The sequence below is a fragment of the Oncorhynchus kisutch genome, linkage group LG10, assembly GCF_002021735.2.
Source record: "Oncorhynchus kisutch isolate 150728-3 linkage group LG10, Okis_V2, whole genome shotgun sequence".
Taxonomy (NCBI): Eukaryota; Metazoa; Chordata; class Actinopteri; order Salmoniformes; family Salmonidae; genus Oncorhynchus; species Oncorhynchus kisutch.
Window position 1 is genome coordinate 4220239 of NC_034183.2, and position 26359 is coordinate 4246597.

Here is a 26359-nt window from a genome sequence, read left to right on the forward strand (position 1 = left end):
TCTACTGCAGAGATAGCCTGCAAGGTAATGTCATGCTTTCCAGGTCCATACCCAAACAGGTCGAACTACTCATTTTTAAAATGACTCTATCCAGAAAGAAGTCTCTCACTGTTGACGCCTGCTACCGACCCCCCTCAGCTCCCAGCTGTGCCCTGGACACCATTTATGAATTGATCGCCCCCCATCTAGCTTCAGAGTTTGTTCTGTTAGGTGACCTAAACTGGGATATGCTTAACACCCCGGCAGTCCTACAATCTAAGCTAGATGCCCTCAATCTCACACAAATCATCAAGGAACCCACCAGGTACAACCCTAAATCTGTAAACATGGGCACCCTCATAGACATTTTCCTGACCAACTGGCCCTCCAAATACACCTCCGCTGTCTTCAATCAGGATCTCAGCGATCACTGCCTCATTGCCTGTAACCACTACAGTTCCGCGGACAAACGACTTCCCCTCATCACTGTCAAACGCTCCCTAAAACACTTCTGCGAGCAGGCCTTTCTAATCGACCTGGTCCGGGTATCCTGGAAGGATATTGACCTCATCCCGTCAGTTGAGGATGCCTGATCATTCTTTAAAAGTAACTTCCTCACCATTTTAGATAAGCATGCTCCGTTCAAAAAATGCAGAACTAAGAACAGATATAGCCCTTGGTTCACTCCAGACCTGACTGCCCTCGACCAGCACAAAGACATCCTGTGGTGGACTGCAATAGCATCGAATAGTCCCCGTGATATGCAACTGTTCAGGGAAGTCAGGAACCAATACACGCAGTCAGTCAGGAAAACAAAGGCCAGCTTTTTCAAGCATAAATTTGCATCCTGTAGCTCTAACTCCAAAAAGTTCTGGGACACTGTAAAGTCCATGCAGAACAAGAGCACCTCCTCCCAGCTGCCAACTGCACTGAGGATAGGTAACACGGTCATCACCGATAAATCCATGATAATCAAAAACTTCAATAAGCATTTCTCAACGGCTGGCCATGCCTTCCTCCTGGCTACTCCAACCTCGGCCAACAGCTCCACCCCCCCCCCCCCCCCCGCAGCTACTCGCCCAATCTGGACCCTCTATTTCTGAAACTATCCGCCGCCATTGTCGCAACCCCTATTACCAGCCTGTTCAACCTCTCTTTCGTATCGTCTGAGATTCCCAAGGATTGGAAAGCTGCCGCGGTCATCCTCCTCTTCAAAGGGAGGGACACCCTGGACCCAAACTGTTACAGACCTATATCCATCCTGCCCTGCCTATCTAAGGTCTTCGAAAGCCAAGTCAACAAACAGATCACTGACCATCTCGAATCCCACCGTACCTTCTCCGCTGTGCAATCTGGTTTCCGAGCCGGTCACAGGTGCACCTCAGCCACGCTCAAGGTACTAAATGATATCATAACCGCCATTGATAAAAGACAGTACTGTGCCACCGTCTTCATCGACCTTGCCAAAGCTTTCGACTCTGTCAATCATCATATTCTTATCGGCAGACTCAGTAGGCACGGTTTTTCTAATGACTGCCTTGCCTGGTTCACCAACTACTTTGCAGACAGAGTTCAGTGTGTCAAATCGGAGGGAATGTTGTCCGGTCCTCTGGCAGTCTCTATGGGGGTGCCACAGGGTTCAATTCTCAGGCCGACTCTTTTCTCTGTATATCAATGATGTGGCTCTTGCTGCGGGCGATTCCCTGATCCACCTATGCAGATGACACCATTCTGTATACCTCTGGCCCCTCCTTGGACACGGTGCTATCTAACCTCCAAACGAGCTTCAGTGCCATACAACACTCCTTCCGTGGCCTCCAACTGCTCTTAAACGCTTGTAAAACCAAATGCATGCTTTTCAACCGTTCGCTGCCTGCCCCCGCACGCCCGACTAGCATCACCACCCTGGATGGTTCCGACCTAGAATATGTGGACATCTATAAGTACCTAGGTGTCTGGCAAGACTGTAAACTCTCCTTCCAGACTCATATCAAACATCTCCAATCTAAAATTAAATCTAGTCGGCTTTCTATTTCGCAACAAAGCCTCCTTCACTCACGCCGCCAAACTTACCCTAGTAAAACTGACTATCCTACCGATCCTCGGCTTCGGCAATGTCATCTACAAAATAGCTTCCAATACAAACTGGATGCAGTTTATCACAGTGCCATCCGTTTTGTTACTAAAGCACCTTATACCACCCACCACTGCGACCTGTATGCTCTAGTCGGCTGGCCCTCGCTACATATTCGTCGCCAGACCCACTGGCTCCAGGTGATCTACAAGTCCATGCTAGGTAAAGCTCCGCCTTATGTCCTGTTCACTGGTCACGATGGCAACACCCACCCGTAGCACGCGCTCCAGCAGGTGTATCTCACTGATCATCCCTAAAGCCAACACCTCATTTGGCCGCCTTTCCTTCCAGTTCTCTGCTGCCTGTGACTGGAACGAATTGCAAAAATTGCTGAAGTTGGAGAGTTTTATCTCCCTCACCAACTTTAAACATCTGCTATCTGAGCAGCTAACCGATCGCTGCAGCTGTACATAGTCCATCGGTAAATAGCCCACCCAATTTACCTACCTCATCCCCATACTGTTTTTATTTATTTACTTTTCTGCTCTTTTGCACACCAGTATCTCTACCTGTACATGACCATCTGATCATTTATTACTCGTGTTAATCTGCTAAATTGTAATTATTCGCCTACCTCCTCATGACTTTTGTACACACTGTATATAGACTCTCTTTTTTTCTACTGTGTTATTGACTTGTTTATTGTTTACTCCATGTGTAACTCTGTGTTGTTGTCTGTTCATGCTGCTATGATTTATCTTGGCCAGGTCGCAGTTGTAAATGAGAACTTGTTCTCAACTAGCCTGTTGCGACTCTAGGGGCAGTATTTTCATTTTTGGAAAAAAAACGTTCCCGTTTTCAACGGGATATTTTGTCAGGACAGGATGCTAGAATATGCATATAATTGACAGCTTTGGATAGAAAACACTCTAACGTTTCCAAAACTGTAAAAATATTGTCTGTGAGTATAACAGAACTGATGTTACAGGCGAAAGCCTGAGAAAAATCCAATCCGGAAGTGACTCATCTTTTGAAAGCCCTGTGTTCCGATGCGTCCCTATTGAGCTGTGAATGCCCTATCAACCAGATTACGCTTTCTACGTATTCCCCAAGGTGTCTACAGCATTGTGACGTAGTTTTACGCAATTATGTTGAAGAATACCCGTAGGCGGCTTCATTGCGCAAGTGGCCACCTGATGCTCCCAGAGAAATTCTCGTGTAAAATACAGAGGTAGCCATTATTCCAATCGCTTCTACTGAGAAACCAATTGTCCCGGTTGATATATTATCGAATAGATATTTGAAAAACACCTTGAGGATTGATTATAAACAGCGTTTGCCATGTTTCTGTCGATATTATGGAGCTAATTTGGAATATTTTTCGGTGTTGTCGTGACCGCAATTTCCCGTCGATTTCTCAGCCAAACGTGAAGAACAAACAGAGCTATTTCGCCTACAAAAATACATTTTCTTAGAAAAAATGAAATTTTGCTATCTAACTGGGAGTCTCGTGAGTGAAAACATCCGAAGCTCATCAAAGGTAAACGATTTCATTTGATTGCTTTTCTGATTTTCGTGACCAGGTTGCCTGCTGCTAGCTAGTCATAATGCTATGCTAGGCTATCGATAAACTTACACAAATGCTTGTCTAGCTTTGGCTGTAAAGCATATTTTCCAAATCTGAGATGACAGGGTGATTAACAAAAGGCTAAGCTGTGTTTCAATATATTTCACTTGTGATTTTCATGAATAGGAATATTTTCTACTAAGATTTATGCCCGTTGCGTTATGCTAATTAGTGTCAGTTGCTGATTACGCTCCCGGACCCGGGATGGGTAGTATGGGATGGGTAGTATCAAGAGTTAAGAAAAACATTTATTAAATAAACTAAAGTGAAAAATGAATAAAAAAATAACATAAAAAGCTGTGGACTTGATGCTCCGGTATCGCTTCCCGTGCGGTAGCAGAGAGAACAGTCTATATAACTTGGGTGACTGGAGTCTATGACAATGTTTTTGGACCTTCCTCTGACACCGCCTAGTATATACTGTAGGTCCTGGATTGCAGGAGCTTGGCCCAGTGATGTATTGGGCTGTACGCACTACCCTCTGTAGCGCCTTACGGTTGGAGGCCGAGCAGTTGCCATATCAGGCAGTGATACAACCAGTTCTCGATGTTGCAGCTGTAGAACGTTTTGAGAATCTGGGACCCATGCCAAATCTTTTCAGTCTCCTGAGGGGGACAAGGTGTTCTTGTGCCCTCTTCACAACTGTCTTGGTGTGTTTGGACCATGATAGTTTGTTGGTGATGTGGACACCAAGGCACTTGAAACTCTCAACACGCTCTACAACAGCCCCGTCGATGTTAATGGGGGCCTGTTCGGCGGCGTGCTCGGTCCTCCTTTTCCTGTAGTTCACAATCATCTCCTTTGTCTTACTCACATTGAGGGAGAGGTTGTTGTTCTGGCACCACTCGGTCATCAGGCCTACCACTGTTGTGTCGTCAACAAACTTAATGATGGTGTTGGAGTCGTGCTTGGCCGTGCAGTCATGGGTGAACAGGGAGTACAGGAGGGGACTGAGCACACACCCTTGAACACCCTTAAGCAGCCCCGGTGTTGATGATCAGCGTGGCAGATGTGTTGTTGCCTACCCTTACCACCTGGGGGCGGCCTGTCAGGAAGTCCAGGATCCAGTTGCAGAGGGAGGTGTTTAATCCCAGGGTCCTTAGCTTAGTGATGAGCTTTGAGGGCACTATGGTGTTGAACACTGTGCTGTAGTCAATGAACAGCATTCTCACATAGGTGTTCCTTTTGTCCAGGTGGGAAAGGGCAGTGTGGAGTGCAATGGAGATTGAGATTGAGATTGCATCATCTGTGGATCTGTTGGGGTATGCAAATTGGAGTGGGTCTAGTGTTTCCCGGGAGGATGGTGTTGATGTGACCTGACCTGCCTTTCAAAGCACTTCATGGCTACAGACGTGAGGGCTACGGGTCGGTAGTCATTTAGACACATTACCTTCGCTTTCTTGGGCACATGGACTATGGTGTTCTGCTTGAAACATGTTGGTATTACAGACTCGGACAGGGAGAGGTTGAAAATGTCAGTGAAAGACACTTGCTACGGGGCAGTAGTCATTCAGTGCAGTAGGATTCAATCTTAGTCCTGTATTGACGCTTTGCCTGTTTGATGGTTCGTCTGAGGGCATAGCGGGATTTCGTATAAGCATCCGGGTTAGAATCCCGCTCTTTGAAAGTGGCAGCTTTAGCCTTTAGCTTGGTGCGGATGTTACCTGTAATCCATGGCTTCTGGTTGGGATGTGTACGTACCGTCACTGTGCAGACGTCGTCGTCAATGCACTTATTGATGAAGCCGGTGTCTGAGGTGGTATACTCCTCAATGCCATTGGGATGAATCCAGGAACATATTCCAGTCCTGTAGCTTCTGCTTCATCTGACCACTTCCGTATTGAAAGACCTGTACTTCCTGCTCCAGTTTTTTCTTGTAAACAGGAAATAGTAGGATAGATTTATGGTCAGATTTACCAAATGGAGGGCGAGGGAGAGCTTTGTGTGGAGTAAAGGTGGTCTAGAGGTTTTTTTTCCCTCTGGTTGCACACATTTAACATGCTTGTAGAAATGAGATGAGGTAAAACGGATTTAGGTTTGCCTTCATTAAAGTCCCCGGCGACTAGGATCGCCACTTGTGGATGAGCATTTTCTTGTTTGATTGTGGCCTTATACAGCTCGTTGAGTGCGGTCTTAGTGCCAGCATCGGTTGTGGTGTAGACGGATACAAATAATATAGCTGAGAACTCTCTTGGTAGATAGTGTGATCTACAGCTTATCACTCTACCTCAGGTGAGCAATATCAGCGAGACTTTAATATTTAATATGCGCACCAGCAGTTATTGACAAATAGACACACACCCCCGCCCCTCGTCTTGCCAGACATAGCTGCTCTGTCCTGCCCGATGCGTCAAAAACCCAGCCAGCTCTATAATATCCTTGTCATCGTTCAGCCACAACTCTGTGAAACATACGATATTACCGTTTTGGATCGACCGCAGATCATCCTGTTTGTCTTCCAGTAATTGCACGTTGGTGAATAGAACGGATGGTAGTGGCACTTTACTCACAAGACACCCAAACCTTCTCGCTCGGTATCTCTGACTTTTCTCCACGCAAATGACGGGGATTTGGGCCTAGTCTCCTGAAAGTAGTATATCCTTCGGCCTCCTTCGGAGTCATTAAAGAAAAAAAAAATCTTTGCCCAGTTCGAGGAGAGTAATGTCCAGAAGCTCTTTTCGGTCAAGAGAGACGAGAGCAGCAACTTTATGTACAGAATAAATTACAAACAATGCGGAAAAAAAACGAACGAAATAGCACAGTTGGTTAGAAGCCAATAAAAAGTCAGACATCCCCCTCTGACGCCATTACCAAACCCTAAAGGAGGGTATCACGTCCTGACCTTAGTTCCTTTTTTTATGTCTCTGTTTTAGTTTGGTCAGGGCGTGAGTTGGGGTGGGCATTCTATGTTTTTGTTCTATGTTTTGTATTTCTGTGTTTGGCGGTGTCCTTCAGGGCAGTTGCCTTGGGCCGTGATTCTTCTCTATTTTTTTTATTTTTTACAAATAATATGCCACTGGCCTTACACAAAGCTAGAACGACTACATATGTGCATGATTCCACACTCTGCAACGTCAGCACCCAAAGCCAGTGAGCTCTCAGACGTTCTAAAGAAGGAGATACAGTCAGTTTCAGAATGGGTGATTAATAATAAACTGGTCTTAGCCAAATGAGTACCAACACAATCGTCTGTTTGAGGTATATACTTCTGGGTTATGCTATTGGATAAGTCTATTTAAAACTCCAAATTCCACAGAGTTGATGTCACAAAGTCCAAATTCCACAGTTGATGTCACAAAGTCCAAATTCCACACAGTTGATGTCACAAAGTCCAAATTCCACAGTTGATGTCACAAAGTCCAAATTCCACACAGTTGATGTCTTTACATACCAAGTCTCTTTACATACCAAGTCTCTTTACATACCAAGTCTCTTTACATACCAAGTCTCTTTACATACCAAGTCTCTTTACATACCAAGTCTCTTTACTTACCAAGTCTCTTCACATACCAAGTCTCTTTACATACCACGTCTCTTTACATACCAAGTCTCTTTACATACCAAGTCTCTATACATACCAAGTCCTCATGCTTCAGGTGTAACCTGTGCTTGCTTGGGTCGGCTTTATTTTTGATGGGAGACATTAGACCATTCTCCTTGTTGGACAGGCAGAGAGAGTTGAGTTCTGCTGATGTTTTAGTATTATTAGAGGCGTCTTACCCAGACACACTTGGCAAGTTAATGTCAAAGAGAGGCTATAACAACCCCCCCCCCAGCCACAACTAGCTAAGTGGATGGGTCTCTATTGTCTACGTACACATACGGGTTTGTTATTAAGGCACATGAGTAATTCACGTAGCGTTTAAACTGTCAAACTGTATTTCACATCATTTATGAGGGGGGTTTATGGCAGGAGGTTTTACAATTTCTGGAATTTACCCGTTTTTTTTTCAATCACGTGTTTTCACTTTTTTTTTGTAAAACATCCGGTTTGTGGGAGGCTGATTTGGGTTTTTGGTAATTAAGAAGGGATGTGTTCTCCTCTCAGTGTGGGCTTTGTTATGTTAATTAGGACTCTAAGTTAGAGTGAATGAGATTTGTGTGTGGGTTGTCTCTTTATAACATATTTACAGTCAAATCCATGATTAGATTTGACCTTCCAACATAAATTGATGTCAAATTGATACATTTCTAGGGTAAAAAAAAAAACTGAAAATCCAACACACTATATGTGAGAGAAGAGAACTTCAATGATCTGACTAAATCTGGCCTAATAATAATTAAAACATCTTAGTGTAATATCATGTTCTTGTAAGTACACATACCCTTCTACAGAAATCAGCACTTTTGGTAGGCCGTCCCTGTAAATAAGAATTTGTTCTTTAACTGACTTACCTAGTTAAATAAAGGCAATTTTTTGTTTTTTTATAATAATCACAGATCTGACATATAGTTATATTGGGGGCGGCAGGGTAGCTTAGTGGTTAGAGCGTTAGACTAGTAACCGGAAGGTTGCAAGTTCAAACCCCCGAGCTGACAAATCTGCCATTCTGCCCCTGAACAGACAGTTAACCCACTGTTCCTAGTCCGTCATTGAAAATAAGAATTTGTTCTTAACTGACTTGCCTAGTTAAATAAAGGTTAAAAAAAATACTAAAAAAATCACAACTCCCAGGTCAGGTTCTACCTGACATTACTTCCTACGTGTTATAAACAGACATCGACAACCAGAACAGCCTGAATTCTTCAGGGTGTGGATTCTACAAGTCGATAAATGTTCCACAGGGATGCTGACTTAATGGCATCACGCAGTTGCTGATGATTGGACGGAGGTATGGCTTCATGGTGCTTCCACCAAAACCTGACTCTGCCATCAGGCTATTGGATAACGTGAAAGAAGAAGACTGACCCTGCTACATGATTAAATACAAGTCTTACAATCAACTATTAAAGATTACCAGAACCCACTGGAATCCCCAGTTACCTTGAATGAACAAAGGCTTGTGGTGTTGATGGTATCCACAATGAAATGATAAAATATACAGACAAAAAAATTCCAATTGGCTATACTAAAACTCTTTAACATCATCCTTAGCTCTGGCATCTTCCCCAATACTTGGAAACAAGGACTGATCACCCCAATCCACAAAAGTGGTGTCAAATTTGACCCCAATAACTACCGTGGGATATGCGTCAACAGCAACCTTAGGAAAATCCTCTGCATCATCATTAACAGCAGACTGGTACATTTCCTCAGTGAAAACAATGTACTGAGCAAATGTCAAATAGGCTTTTTACCAAATTATTGTACGGCACGTATTCACCCTGTAAACCCAAATTGACAACCAAACAAACCACAACAAAGGCAAGGTCTTTACATTCTTTGTTGATTTCAAAAAAGCCTTCAACTCAATTTGGCATGAGGGTCTGCTACACAAACTGATGGAAAGTGGTGTTGGGTGAAAAAACATACGACATTATAAAATCCATGTTCACAAACAACAAGTGTGCAGTTAAAATTGGCAAAAAAAACACACATTTCTTCCCACAGGGCCATGGGGTGAGACAGGGATGCAGCTTAAGCCGCACCCTCTTCAACATATACAGTTGATGTCAGATGTATGCATACACCTTAGCCAAATACATTGAATGTCAGTTTTCCACAATTTCTGACATTTAATCTGAGTTAAAGTTCCTTGTCTTAGGCCAGTTAGGATCACCCCTTTATTTTAAGAATGTGAAAGAATAAGAATTTATTTCAGCTTTAATTTCTTTCATCACCTTTCCAATGGGTCAGAAGTTTACATACACTCAATTAGTATTTGGTAGCATTGCCATTAAATTGTTTAACTTGGGTCAAACGTTTCGGGTAGCCTTCCACAAGCTTCCCACAATAAGTTGGGTGAATTTTGGCCCATTCCTCCTGACAGAGCTGGTGTAACTGAGTCAGGTTTGTAGGCCTCCTTGCTCTTACACACTTTTTCAGTTCCGCCCACAAATGTTCTATAGGACTGAGGTCAGGGCTTTGTGATGGCCACTCCAAAACCTTGACTTGTTGTCCTTAAGCCATTTTGCCACAACTTTGGAAGTATGCTTGGAGTCAATGTCCATTTGGAAGACCGATTTGCGACCCGGCTTTAAGTTCCTGACTGATGTCTTGAGATGTTGCTTCCACATAATTTATCCACATAATTTTTTCCCTCATGATGCCATCTATTTTGTGAAGAGCACCTGTCCCTCCTGCAGCAAAGCACCCCCACAACATGATGCTGCCACCCCTGTGCTTCACAGTCGGGATGGTGTTCTTCGCCTTGCAAGCCTCCCCCTTTTTCCTCCAAACGTAACGATGGTCATTATGGCCAAACAGTTCTATTTTAGTTTCATCAGACCAGAGGACGTTTCTCCAAAAAGTAAGATCTTTGTCCCCATGTGCAGTTGCAAACCTTAGTCTCGGCTTTTAATGGTGGTTTTGGAGCAATGGCTTCTTCCTTGCTGAGCGGCCTTTCAGATTATGTCGATATAGGACTCGTTTTACTGTGGATATAGATACTTTTGTACCAGTTTCCTCTAGCATCTTCACAAGGTCCTTTGCTGTTGTTCTGGGATTGATTTGCACTTTTCGCACCAAAGTACGTTCCTCTTTAGGACACAGAACGCGTCTCCTTCCTGAGCGGTATAACGGCTGCCTGGTCCCATGGTGTTTATACTTGCGTACTGTTGTTTGTACAGATGAACGTGGTACTGTTTGGAAATTGCTCCCAAGGATGAAACAGACTTATGGAGGTCAACAAAAAAAATTCTAAGGTCTTGGCTGATTTCTTTAGATTTTCCCATGATGTCAAGCAAAGAGGCACTGAGTTTGAAGCTAGGCCTTGAAATATATCCACAGGTACACCTCCACTTGACGCAAATGATGTCAAATAGCCTATCAGAAGCTTCTGAAGCCATGACATAATTTTCTGGAATTCTAAGTGAAAAAATCTGTCTATAAACAATTGTTGGAAAAAGGACTTGTGTCATGCACAAAGTAGATGTCCTAACCGACTTGCCAAAACTATAGTTTGTTAACAAGAAATGTGTTGAGGGAGTTGTGGAGTTGTTGAAAAATGAGTTTTAATGACTCCAACCGAAGTAATGTAATGTAAACCTCCGACTTCAACTGTATATCAACGAATGGGCGAGGGCACTAGAACAGTCTGGCCTCACCCTGCTAGAATCTGAAGTCAAATGTCTACTGTTTGCTGATTATCTGGTGCTTCTGTCCCCAACCATTGAGGGCCTACAGCAGCACCTAGATTTTCTGCACTGATTCTGTCAAACCTGAGCCCTGACAGTAAATCTCAGTAAGACCAAAATAATGGTTTTCAAAAAAAGGTCCAGTCGCCAGGACCACAAATACAAATTTCATCTAGACACTGTTGCCCTAGAACACACAAAAAACAATACATACCTTGGCCTAAACATCAGAGCCAACGGTAACTTCCACGAAGAAGGGCATTCTATGCCATCAACTACTTATTTTCCACCATAATTTGCAAATAAATTCATTAAAAATCCTACATGTGATTTTCTGGATTATTTTTCTCATTTTGTCTGTCATAGTTGAAGTGTTTACCTATGATGAAAATTACAGGCCTCTCTCATCTTTTTAAGTGGGAGAACTTGCACAATTGGTGGCTGACTAAATACTTTTCAAAAATATCCTCCGAAATGTAAAACACCAAATAATGCAGAGCAGAATTAGGCCGATACCCACTAATGATCAAAATCCAGAAAAGAGACGTTCAATTCTACAACCACCTAAAAGGAAGCGATTCCCAAACCTTCCATAACAAAGAGAGATGAACCATGAGAAGAGTCCCCTAAGCAAGCTGGTCCTGTGGCTCTGTTCACAAACAAAAACAGACCCCAAAGAGCCCCAGGACAGCAACACAATTAGAGCCAACCAAATAATGAGAAAACAAAAAGTTAATTACTTGACTCATTGGAAAGAGAGTACACAGTGGCAGAATACCTGACCACTGTGACTGACCCAAATATAAGGAAAGCTTTGACTATGTACAGACTCAGTGAGCATAGCCTTGCTATTGAGAAAGGCATCCAAAGGCAGACCTGGCTTTCAAGAGAAGACAGGCTATGTGCAGGACACACTGCCCACAAAATGAGGTGGAAACTGAGCTGCACTTCCTAACCTCCTGCCCAATGTATGACCATATTAGAGAGACATATTTCCCTCAGATTACACAGATCCACAAAGAATTTGAAAACAATCCCAATTTTGAAAAACTCCCATATCTACTGGGTGAAATACCACAGTGTGACATCACAGCAGAAAGATTTGTGACCTGTTGCCACGAGAAAAGGGCAACCAGTGAAGAACAAACACCATTGTAAATACAACCCATATTTATGCTTATTTATTTTCCCTTTTGTACTTTAAGTATTTTCACATCGTTGCAACACTGTTTGTATATCTTTATTAAATGTCTTTATTATTTTGGAACTTCTATGAGTGAAATGTTTACTGTTCATTTTTAATGTTTATTTCCCTTTTGTATATTATCTACTTCACTTGTTTTGGCAATGTTAACCCATGTTTCCCATGGACTGAGGGAGGGAGTGAGGGAGTGAGGGAGTGAGGGAGTGAGGGAGTGAGGGAGGGAGGGAGGGAGGGAGGGAGGGAGGGAGGGAGGGAATTGACGTGCTGCACATTTATGACCTTGTCCCCTATTTCTGGTCCCGTTTTGGCTCTTGAGTGCTACTTTCAGAAATACAAATGAAGTACGTGAATTTTTCATAAAGTTTATTCATCTCTCTCATTGGATCAGCTGAGAGAGGACGGTGGGGGTTAGGAGACAGGAGTGATAGGGAGGAGAAGAAAAGAACAGACAGACTGAGGAATATTTGTACCAGAGAGGAGAGAGGATGGTGGGGGTTAGGAGACAGGAGTGATATGGAGGAGAAGAAAGGAACAGAGAGCACTGGTCCACTAGGCTTGGTCATTAGGCTGCTCCAAAATGGCTTCTCATTTCCACACCATTTCCCCTGTTCAGATGTTCACAACAGCATAAACACACCATTCTGGCTCAATAGCAAAGACCTCAACTGAATAATCACAGGGGTGAGACTGTAACTATTAGAAAGATACCTCTGGGATATTATCTGCACATAGCGGTGTCAAAACTATACAGACGGTTTTCTGGAGGGCAAAGGATCAATCTCAAATGTCACCCTATAGTAGGCCAGGCTCTGGTCTAAAGTAGTGCACTATATAGGGAATAGGGTGCCAGGCTCTGGTCTAAAGTAGTGTACTATATAGGGAATAGGGTGCCAGGCTCTGGTCTAAAGTAGGGCAATATATAGGGAATAGGGTGCCAGGCTCTGGTCTAAAGTAGGGCACTATATAGGGAATAGGGTGCCAGCCTTGGTCTAAAGTAGTGCACTATAAAGGGAATAGGGTTCCAGGCTCTGGTCTAAAGTAGTGCACTATATAGGAATAGGGCTCTGGTCTAAAGTAGTACACTATATAGGGAATAGGGCTCTGGTCTAAAGTAGTGCACTATATAGGGAATATGGCCCTGGTCTAAAGTAGTGTACTATATAGGGAATAGGGCTCTGGTCTAAAGTAGTGCACTATATATTGAATAGGGCTCTGGTCTAAAGTAGTGTACTATATAGGGAATAGGGCTCTGGTCTATAGTAGTGTACTATATAGGGAATAGGGCTCTGGTCTAAAGTAGTGTACTATATGGGGAATAGGGCTCTGGTCTAAAGTAGTGTACTATATAGGGAATAGGGCTCTGGTCTAAAGTAGTGCACTATATAGGGAATAGGGCTCTGGTCTATAGTAGTGCACTATATAGGGAATAGGGCTCTGGTCTATAGTAGTGTACTATATAGGGAATAGGGCTCTGGTCTAAAGTAGTGTACTATATGGGGAATAGGGCTCTGGTCTAAAGTAGTGTACTATATAGGGAATAGGGCTCTGGTCTAAAGTAGTGCACTATATAGGGAATAGGGCTCTGGTCTATAGTAGTGCACTATATAGGGAATAGGACTCTGGTCTAAAGTAGTGCACTATATAGGGAATAGGGCTCTGGTCTAAAGTAGTGCACTATATAGGGAATAGGGCTCTGGTCTAAAGTAGTGCACTATATAGGGAATAGGGCCCTGGTCTATAGTAGTGTACTATATAGGGAATAGGGCTCTGGTCTATAGTAGTGCACTATATAGGGAATAGGGCTCTGGTCTATAGTAGTGTACTATATAGGGAATAGGGCTCTGGTCTATAGTAGTACCACTATATAGGGAATAGTGCTCTGGTCTATAGTAGTGTACTATATAGGGAATAGGGTTCCATTTGGGCCCCAGACGTCACGGCGCTCTTGGCTCTTCTTTTCCTCCTGACATCTGTTTTAGTTACCCAATTAGCCCAATAGTTTAGTCTGGTTGACATCGTTCCAAATGTCTGCAGGGGGAAGAGAGAGAGAGAGACAGAGAGAGAGAGAGAGAGAGAGAGAGAGAGAGAGAGAGAGAGAGAGAGAGACAGAGAGAGAGAGAGAGAGAGAGAGAGAGAGAGAGAGAGAGAGAGACAGAGAGAGAGAGAGACAGAGAGAGAGAGAGAGAGAGAGAGAGAGAGAGAGAGAGAGAGAGAGAGAGAGAGAGAGAGAGAGAGAGAGAGAGAGAGAGAGAGAGAGAGAGAGAGAGAGAGAGACAGAGAGAGAGAGACAGAGAGAGAGAGACAGAGACAGAGAGACAGAGAGCGAGAGAGAGAGAGAGAGAGAGAGAGAGAGAGAGAGACAGAGAGAGAGAGAGACAGAGAGTCTGGTAAAGTTGAATCCCACCCTTGTTTCTAGGAAACCATACATAAAATGTATGGTTTGATCAATTTTTTCATGGAAGAGGTCATCATTTCAGGAAGTTTGTGAAGGAAGAAACCACACAGGGGGAGAAAGTGATAAGCTAGTTAGGTCCCAAAAAAAACGTATTTTCACCAAGTCAAATTAATTTATTGTGTTAGAGGTTTCATGATGCTTGTGTCTAAACCAAAGTAGATCATTTTAACATTGTTCTTAAGATAATTTGGGGTCTATAAGCTTTTATGAGTTCCTAGCATGAAAGTGCATCCTAATACTGTCAAAATGTTTGCCTTGGGGTACTTTGAGCCAATCAATCGCCACGGGGTAAGTTGAGCCAATCAATGGCCACGGGGTACGTTGAGCCAATCAATGACCACGGGGTATGTTGAGCCAATCAATGGCCACAGGGTACGTTGAGCCAAACAATGGCCACGGGGTACGTTGAGCCAATCAATGGACGGGGTACGTTGAGCCAATCAATGGCCACGGGGTACATTGAGCCAATCAATGGCTATGGGGTACGTTGAGCCAATCAATGGCTATGGGGTACGTTGAGCCAATCTATGGCCACGGGGTACGTTGAGCCAATCAATGACCACGGGGTACGTTGAGCCAATCAATGGCCACGTTGAGCCAATCTTAATGCTACAGCATACAATGACATTCTAGACGATTCTGTGCTTTGTGGCAACAGTTTGGGGAAGGCCCTTTCCTGTTTCAGCGTGACAATGCCCCCCCCCCCCATGCACAAAGCGAGGACCATACAGAAACGGTTTGTTGAGGTCGGTGTGGAAGAACTTGACTGGCCTGCACAGAGCCCTGACCTCAACCCCATTGAACACCTTTGGGATGAATTGGAACGCCGACTGCGAGCCAGGCCTAATTGCCCAACATCAGTGCCCGACCTCACTAATGCTCTTGTGGCTGATTCGAAGCAAGTCCCCGCAGCAATTTCCACGTCTAGTGGAAAACCTTCCCAGAAGAGTGGAGGCTGCTACGGCAGCAAAGGGGGGGACCAACTCCAATATTAATGCCTATGATTTTGTAATGAGATGTTCGACGGGCTGGTGTCCACATACTTTTGGCCATGTAGTATATATGTAGATGTCTTTGTTAGAAGGAATGTTACATTATGATGGAGTTTTTGATGGATGATGGAGTGATGCTGAATGTCAAAAAAGGGGCTCAACTTAAACCCAGTCTCCTCTAAATCCAATCATAACAGGGAGCTGTGCACGGTACAGAACGGCTCCTGAAACAGACCATGAAAAATGCATGGGATCATAATGAATATGTATACCTAACTAATTGAACCAATTAAATGGAGGTTTGTGTCCTAAATGGCAACGCATTCAGTATAGTGCACTATAATTGACCAGGGCCCTATGGAAGGGTAACATTTGGCCCGTAGCCTGAGATAATTTGTTGGAGGGAGAGAATAGTCCAAACAGAAACCCAAGAGGAAGAGAGGGAGGAGGGAGGGAGGGAGGGAGTAAGGGGGAGGGAGGGAGGGGGAGGGAGGAAGAGAGGGAGGAAGGAGGAAGGAAGAGAGGGAGGAAGAGAGGAAGGACGAGTGGGAGGAAGAGAGGGAGGAGGGAGGGAGGAAGAGAGGGAGGGTGGAGGGAGGAAGAGCGGGAGGAGGGAGGAAGGAAGGGAGGGAGATAGGGAGGGAGGAGGGAGGAGGGAGGGAGAAGGGAGGAAGAGAGGGAGGAAGGAGGAGGAAGGAAGGAGGGAGGGAGGTAGAGAGGGAGGAGGGAGGAGGAAGGAAGGAGGGAGGGAGGTAGAGAGGGAGGAGGGAGGAAGGAAGGAAGAGAGGGAGGGAGGAGGGAGGGAGGAGGGAGGGAGGGAGGGAGGGAGGGAGGGAGGGAGGGAGGGAGGGAGGGAGGGAGGGAGGGAGGGAGGGAGGGAGGGAGGGAGGGAGGGAGGGAGGGAGGAACGGGGCTCTGATGCTTCTGATCCACAGCCTCCCATGAGTGTGTGTGTGTGTGTGTGTGTGTCTTTGTGTCCTCTCTCCCTGTTCTCTCTCATGCCCCAGGTCGTATTTAAACAGACAAAAGGACTTTTCCATTTCCCTCCGACAGTCAGACAGTCTTACAATAACAATGAACACAAGCACATTCAGACAGCGTGCACGGATAACACAGGCAGACATAACAGCGTGCACGTATAACACAGGCGGACATAACAGCGTGCACGTATAACACAGGCAGATATAACAGCGTGCACGTATAACACAGGCAGACATAACAGCGTGCACGTATAACACAGGCAGATATAACAGCGTGCACGTATAACACAGGCACTATAAACAGCGTGCACGTATAACACAGGCACTATAAACAGCGTGCACGTATAACACAGGCAGATATAGCAGCGTGCACGTATAACACATGCACTATAAACAGCGTGTACGTAAAACGCAGGCAGATATAACAGCGTGCACGTATAACACAGGCAGATATAACAGCGTGCATGTATAACACAGGCAGACATAACAGCGTGCACGTATAACACAGACACTATAAACAGCGTGCACGTATAACACAGGCACTATAAACAGCGTGCACGTATAACACAGACACTATAAACAGTGTGCACGTATAACACAGGCAGATATAACAGCGTGCACGTATAACACAGGCACTATAAACAGAGTGCACGTATAACACAGACACCATAAACAGCGTGCACGTATAATACAGGCAGATATAACAGCGTGCACGTATAACACAGGCACTATAAACAGCGTGCACGTATAACACAGGCACTATAAACAGCGTGCACGTATAACACAGGCAGATATAACAGCGTGCACGTATAACACAGACAGATTTAACAGTGTGCACGTATAACACAGGCACTATAAACAGCGTGCACGTATAACACATGCAGATATAACAGCGTGCACGTATAACACAGACACTATAAACAGCGTGCACATATAACACAGACAGATATAACAGCGTGCACATATAACACAGGCAGATATAACAGCGTGCATGCATAACACAGGCAGATATAACAGCGTGCACATATAACACAGACAGATATAACACCGTGCACGTATAACACAGACAGATATAACAGCGTGCACGGATAACACAGACACTATAAACGCCGTGCACATATAACACAGGCAGATATAAGAGCGTGCACGTATAACACAGACAGATATAACAGCGTGCACGTATAACACAGGCAGATATAACAGCGTGCACATATAACACAGACAGATATAACAGCGTGCACGTATAATACGGGCAGATATAACAGCGTGCACGTATAACACAGGCACTATAAACAGCGCGCACGTATAACACAAACACTATAAACAGCGTGCACGTATAACACAGGCAGATATAACAGCGTGCACATATAACACAGGCAGATATAACAGCGTGCACGTATAACACAGGCAGATATAACAGCGTGCACATATAACACAGGCAAATATAACATCGTGCACGTATAAGACAGGCACTATAAACAGCGTGCACGTATAACACAGGCACTATAAACAGCGTGCACGTATAACACCGGCAGATATAACAGCGTGCACATATAACACAGGCAGATATAACAGCGTGCACGTATAACACAGACGGATATAACAGCGCGCACGTATGATACGGGCAGATATAACAGCGTGCACGTATAAGACAGGCACTATAAACAGCGTGCACGTATAACACAGGCACTATAACAGCGTGCACGTATAACACATGCTGATATAACGGCGTGCACGTATAACACAGGCAGATATAACAGCGTACACGTATAACACAGGCACTATAAACAGCGTGCACGTATAACACAGGCACTATAAACACAGTGCACGTATAACATGGGCAGATATAACAGCGTGCGCGTATAACACAGGCAGATATAACAGCGTGCACGTATAACACAGGCAGATATAACAGCGTGCACGTATAACACATGCACTATAAACAGCGTGCACGTATAACACAGGCAGATATAACAGCGTGCATGTATAACACAGGCAGATATAACAGCGTGCACATATAACACAGGCACTATAAACAGCATGCACGTATAACACAGGCAGATATAAAAGTGTGCACGTATAACACAGGCAGGTATAACAGCGTGCACGTATAACACATGCACTATAAACTGCGTACACGTATAACACAGGTAGATATAACAGCGTGCACGCATAACACAGGCAGACATAACAGCGTGCACGTATAACACAGACAGATATAACACCGTGCACGTATAACACAGGCAGATATAACAGCGTGCACATATAACACATGCACTATAAACAGCATGCACGTATAACACAGGCAGATATAACAGCGTGCACGTATACCACAGGCAGATATAACAGCGTGCACGTATAACACAGGCAGATATAACAGCGTGCACATATAACACATGCACTATAAACAGCATGCACGTATAACACAGGCAGATATAACAGCGTGCACGTATACCACAGGCAGATATAACAGCGTGCACGTATAACACAGGCACTATAAACAGCGTGCACGTATAACACGGGCACTATAAACAGCGTGCACGTATAACACAGGCAGATATAACAGCGTGCACGTATAACACAGGCACTATAAACAGCGTGCACGTATAACACATGCAGATATAACAGCGTGCACGCATAACACAGGCAGATATAACAGCGTGCACATAACACAGACAGATATAACAGCGTGCACGTATAATACGGGCCGATATAACAGCGTGCACGTATAACACAGGCACTATAAACAGCGTGCACGTATAACACAAACACTATAAACAGCGTGCACGTATAACACAGCCAGATATAACAGCGTGCACATATAACACAGACAGATATAACAGCGTGCACGTATAACACAGGCAGGTATAACAGCGTGCACGTATAACACAGGCGGATATAACAGCGTGCGCGCATAACACAGACAGATATAACAGCGTGCACGTATAACACAGGCACTATAAACAGCATGCACGTATAACACAGGCACTATAAACAGAGTGCACGTATAACACAGACATATATAACAGCGTGCACGTATAACACAGGCAGATATAACAGCGTGCACATATAACACAGGCACTATAAACAGCGTGCACGTATAACACAGGCAGATATAACAGCGTGCACGTATAACACAGGCACTATAAACAGCGTGCACGTATAACACATGCAGATATAACAGCGTGCACGTATAACACAGGCAGATATAACAGCGTGCACGTATAACACAGACACTATAAACAGCGTGCACATATAACACAGACAGATATAACAGCGTGCACATACAACACAGGCAGATATAACAGCGTGCACATAACACAGACAGATATAACAACGTGCACGTATAATACGGGCCGATATAACAGCGTGCACGTATAACACAGGCACTATAAACAGCGTGCACGTATAACACAAACACTATAAACAGCGTGCACGTATAACACAGCCAGATATAACAGCGTGCACATATAACACAGACAGATATAACAGCGTGCACGTATAACACAGGCAGGTATAACAGCGTGCACGTATAACACAGGCGGATATAACAGCGTGCACGCATAACACAGACAGATATAACAGCGTGCACGTATAACACAGGCACTATAAACAGCGTGCACGTATAACACAGGCACTATAAACAGCGTGCACGTATAACACAGACATATATAACAGCGTGCACGTATAACACAGGCACTATAAACAGCGTGCACGTATAACACAGGCACTATAAACAGCGTACACATATAACACAGACAGATATAACAGCGTGCATGTATAACACAGGCACTATAAACAGCGTGCACGTATAACACAGGCACTATAAACAGCGTGCACATATAACACAGGCAGATATAACAGCGTGCACGTATAACACAGGCACTATAAAAAGCGTGCACGTATAACACAGGCACTATAAACCGCGTGCACGTATAACACAGACACTATAAACAGCGTGCACGTATAACACAGGCAGATATAACAGCGTGCATGTATAACACAGGCACTATAAACAGCGTACACGTATAACACAGGCAGATATAACAGCGTGCACGTATAACACAGGCAGATATAACAGCGTGCGCGTATAACACAGACAGATATAACACCGTGCACGTATAACACAGACAGATATAACAGCGTGCACATATAACACAGGCACTATAAACAGCGTGCACGTATAACACAGGCAGATATAACAGCGTGCACGTATAACACAGGCAGATATAACAGCGTGCACGCATAACACAGGCACTATAAACAGCGTGCACGTATAACACAGGCACTATAAACAGCGTGCACATATAACACAGGCAGATATAACAGCGTGCACATATAACACAGGCAGATATAACAGCGTGCACGTATAACACAGGCACTATAAACAGCGTGCACGTATAACACAGGCAGATATAACAGCGTGCACGTATAACACAGGCAGATATAACAGCGTGCACGCATAACACAGGCACTATAAACAGCGTGCACGTATAACACAGGCACTATAAACAGCGTGCACATATAACACAGGCAGATATAACAGCGTGCACATATAACACAGGCAGATATAACAGCGTGCACGTATAACACAGGCACTATAAACAGCGTGCACGTATAACACATGCATATATAACAGCGTGCACGTATAACACAAGCAGATATAACAGCGTGCACATATAACACAGGCAGATATAACAGCGTGCACGTATAACACAGGCACTATAAACAGCGTGCACGTATAACACATGCATATATAACAGCGTGCACGTATAACACAGGCAGATATAACTGCGTGCACGTATAACACAGACAGATATAACAGCGTGCACGTATAACACAGGCACTATAAACAGCGTGCACGTATAACACAGGCAGATATAACAGTGTGCACATGTAACACAGACAGATATAACAGCGTGCACGTATAACACAGGCAGGTATAACAGCAAGCACGTATAACACAGGCAGATATAACAACGTGCACGTATAACACAGGCAGATATAACAGCGTGCACGTATAACACAGGCACTATAAACAGCGTGCACGTATAACACAGGCACTATAAACAGCGTACACATATAACACAGGCAGATATAACAGCGTGCATGTATAACACAGGCACTATAAACAGTGTGCACGTATAACACAGGCACTATAAAAAGCGTGCACATATAACACAGGCAGATATAACAGCGTGCACGTATAACACAGGCACTATAAACAGCGTGCACGTATAACACAGGCACTATAAACCGCGTGCACGTATAACACAGACACTATAAACAGCGTGCACGTATAACACAGGCAGATATAACAGCGTGCATGTATAACACAAGCACTATAAACAACGTACACGTATAACACAGGCAGATATAACAGCGTGCACGCATAACACAGGCAGATATAACAGCGTGCACGTATAACACAGACAGATATAACACAGTGCACGTATAACACAGACAGATATAACAGCGTGCACGTATAACACAGACACTATAAACACCGTGCGCATATAACACAGGCAGATTTAACAGCGTGCACGTATAACACAGACAGATATAACAGCGTGCACGTATAACACAGGCAGATTTAACAGCGTGCACATATAACACAGGCACTATAAACAGCGTGCACGTATAACACAGACAGATATAACAGCATGCACGTATAACACAGACAGACATAACAGCGTGCACGTATAACACGGGCAGATATAACAGCGTGCACATATAACACAGGCACTATAAACAGCGTGCGCGTATAACACAGGCCGATATAACAACGTGCACGTATAACACAGTTAGATATAACAGCGTGCACGTATAACACAGGCACTATAAACAGCGTGCACGTATAACACAGGCACTATAAACAGCGTGCACATATAACACAGGCAGATATAACAGCGTGCACGTATAACACAGGCACTATAAACAGCGTGCACGTATAACACAGGCAGATATAACAGCGTGCACGTATAACACAGACACTATAAACAGCGTGCACATATAACACAGACGGATATAACAGCGTGCACATATAACACAGGCAGATTTAACAGCGTGCACATATAACACAGACAGATATAACAGCGTGCACGTATAACACAGGCAGATATAACAGCGTGCACGTATAACACAGGCACTATAAACAGCGTGCACGTATAACACAAACACTATAAACAGCGTGCACGTATAACACAGGCAGATATAACAGCGTGCACGTATAACACAGGCACTATAAACAGCATGCACATATAACACAGGCAGATATAACAGCGTGCATGTATAACACAGGCACTATAAACAGCGTGCACGTATAACACAGGCAGATATAACAGCGTGCATGTATAACACAGGCACTATAAACAGCGTGCACGTATAACACAGGCAGATATAACAGCGTGCACGTATAACACATACAGATATAACAGCGTGCACGTATAACACAGGCACTATAAACAGCGTGCACGTATAACACAGGCAGATATAACAGCGTGCACGTATAACACAGGCACTATAAACAGCGTGCACGTATAACACAGGCAGATATAACGGTGTGCACATATAACACAGACAGATATAACAGCGTGCACGTATAACACATGCAGGTATAACAGCGTGCACGTATAACACAGGCAGATATAACAGTGTGCACGTATAACACAGGCAGATATAACAGCGTGCACGTATAACACAGGTACTATAAACAGCGTGCACGTATAACACAGGCACTATAAACAGCATACACGTATAACACAGGCAGATATAACAGTGTGCACGTATAACACAGGCAGATATAACAGTGTGCACGTATAACACAGGCAGATATAACAGCGTGCACGTATAACACAGGCAGATATAACAGTGTGCACGTATAACACAGGCAGATATAACAGCGTGCACGTATAACACAGGTACTATAAACAGCGTGCACGTATAACACAGGCACTATAAACAGCGTGCACGTATAACACAGGCACTATAAACCGCGTGCACGTATAACACAGACACTATAAACAGCGTGCACGTATAACACAGGCAGATATAACAGCGTGCATGTATAACACAAGCACTATAAACAACGTACACGTATAACACAGGCAGATATAACAGCGTGCACGCATAACACAGGCAGATATAACAGCGTGCACGTATAACACAGACAGATATAACACAGTGCACGTATAACACAGACAGATATAACAGCGTGCACGTATAACACAGACACTATAAACACCGTGCACATATAACACAGGCAGATATAACAGCGTGCACGTATAACACAGACAGATATAACAGCGTGCACGTATAACACAGGCAGATATAACAGCGTGCACATATAACACAGGCACTATAAACAGCGTGCACTTATAACACAGGCAGATATAACAGCGTGCATGTATAACACAGGCAGATATAACAGCGTGCACGTATAACACAGGCACTATAAACAGCGTGCACGTATAACACAGGCAGATATAACAGCGTGCAGGTATAACACAGGCACTATAAACAGCGTGCACGTATAACACAGACAGATATAACAGCGTGCACGTATAACACAGACACAATAAACAGCGTGCACATATAACACAGACAGATATAACAGCGTGCACATATAACACCGGCAGATTTAACATCGTGCACATATAACACAGACAGATATAACAGCGTGCACGTATAATACGGGCAGATATAACAGCGTGCACGTATAACACAGGCACTATAAACAGCGTGCACGTATAACACAAACACTATAAACAGCGTGCACGTATAACACAGGCAGATATAACAGCGTGCACAAATAACACATACAGATATAACAGCGTGCACGTATAACACAGGCAGGTATAACAGCGTGCACGTATAACACAGGCAGATATAACAGCGTGCACGTATAACACAGGCAGATATAACAGCGTGCACGTATAACACAGACACTATAAACAGCGTGCACGTATAACACAGGCAGATATAACAGCGTGCATGTATAACACAAGCACTATAAACAACGTACACGTATAACACAGGCAGATATAACAGCGTGCACGCATAACACAGGCAGATATAACAGCGTGCACGTATAACACAGACAGATATAACACAGTGCACGTATAACACAGACAGATATAACAGCGTGCACGTATAACACAGACACTATAAACACCGTGCGCATATAACACAGGCAGATTTAACAGCGTGCACGTATAACACAGACAGATATAACAGCGTGCACGTATAACACAGGCAGATTTAACAGCGTGCACATATAACACAGGCACTATAAACAGCGTGCACGTATAACACAGACAGATATAACAGCATGCACGTATAACACAGACAGACATAACAGCGTGCACGTATAACACGGGCAGATATAACAGCGTGCACATATAACACAGGCACTATAAACAGCGTGCGCGTATAACACAGGCCGATATAACAACGTGCACGTATAACACAGTTAGATATAACAGCGTGCACGTATAACACAGGCACTATAAACAGCGTGCACGTATAACACAGGCACTATAAACAGCGTGCACATATAACACAGGCAGATATAACAGCGTGCACGTATAACACAGGCACTATAAACAGCGTGCACGTATAACACAGGCAGATATAACAGCGTGCACGTATAACACAGACACTATAAACAGCGTGCACATATAACACAGACGGATATAACAGCGTGCACATATAACACAGGCAGATTTAACAGCGTGCACATATAACACAGACAGATATAACAGCGTGCACGTATAACACAGGCAGATATAACAGCGTGCACGTATAACACAGGCACTATAAACAGCGTGCACGTATAACACAAACACTATAAACAGCGTGCACGTATAACACAGGCAGATATAACAGCGTGCACGTATAACACAGGCACTATAAACAGCATGCACATATAACACAGGCAGATATAACAGCGTGCATGTATAACACAGGCACTATAAACAGCGTGCACGTATAACACAGGCAGATATAACAGCGTGCATGTATAACACAGGCACTATAAACAGCGTGCACGTATAACACAGGCAGATATAACAGCGTGCACGTATAACACATACAGATATAACAGCGTGCACGTATAACACAGGCACTATAAACAGCGTGCACGTATAACACAGGCAGATATAACAGCGTGCACGTATAACACAGGCACTATAAACAGCGTGCACGTATAACACAGGCAGATATAACGGTGTGCACATATAACACAGACAGATATAACAGCGTGCACGTATAACACATGCAGGTATAACAGCGTGCACGTATAACACAGGCAGATATAACAGTGTGCACGTATAACACAGGCAGATATAACAGCGTGCACGTATAACACAGGTACTATAAACAGCGTGCACGTATAACACAGGCACTATAAACAGCATACACGTATAACACAGGCAGATATAACAGTGTGCACGTATAACACAGGCAGATATAACAGTGTGCACGTATAACACAGGCAGATATAACAGCGTGCACGTATAACACAGGCAGATATAACAGTGTGCACGTATAACACAGGCAGATATAACAGCGTGCACGTATAACACAGGTACTATAAACAGCGTGCACGTATAACACAGGCACTATAAACAGCGTGCACGTATAACACAGGCACTATAAACCGCGTGCACGTATAACACAGACACTATAAACAGCGTGCACGTATAACACAGGCAGATATAACAGCGTGCATGTATAACACAAGCACTATAAACAACGTACACGTATAACACAGGCAGATATAACAGCGTGCACGCATAACACAGGCAGATATA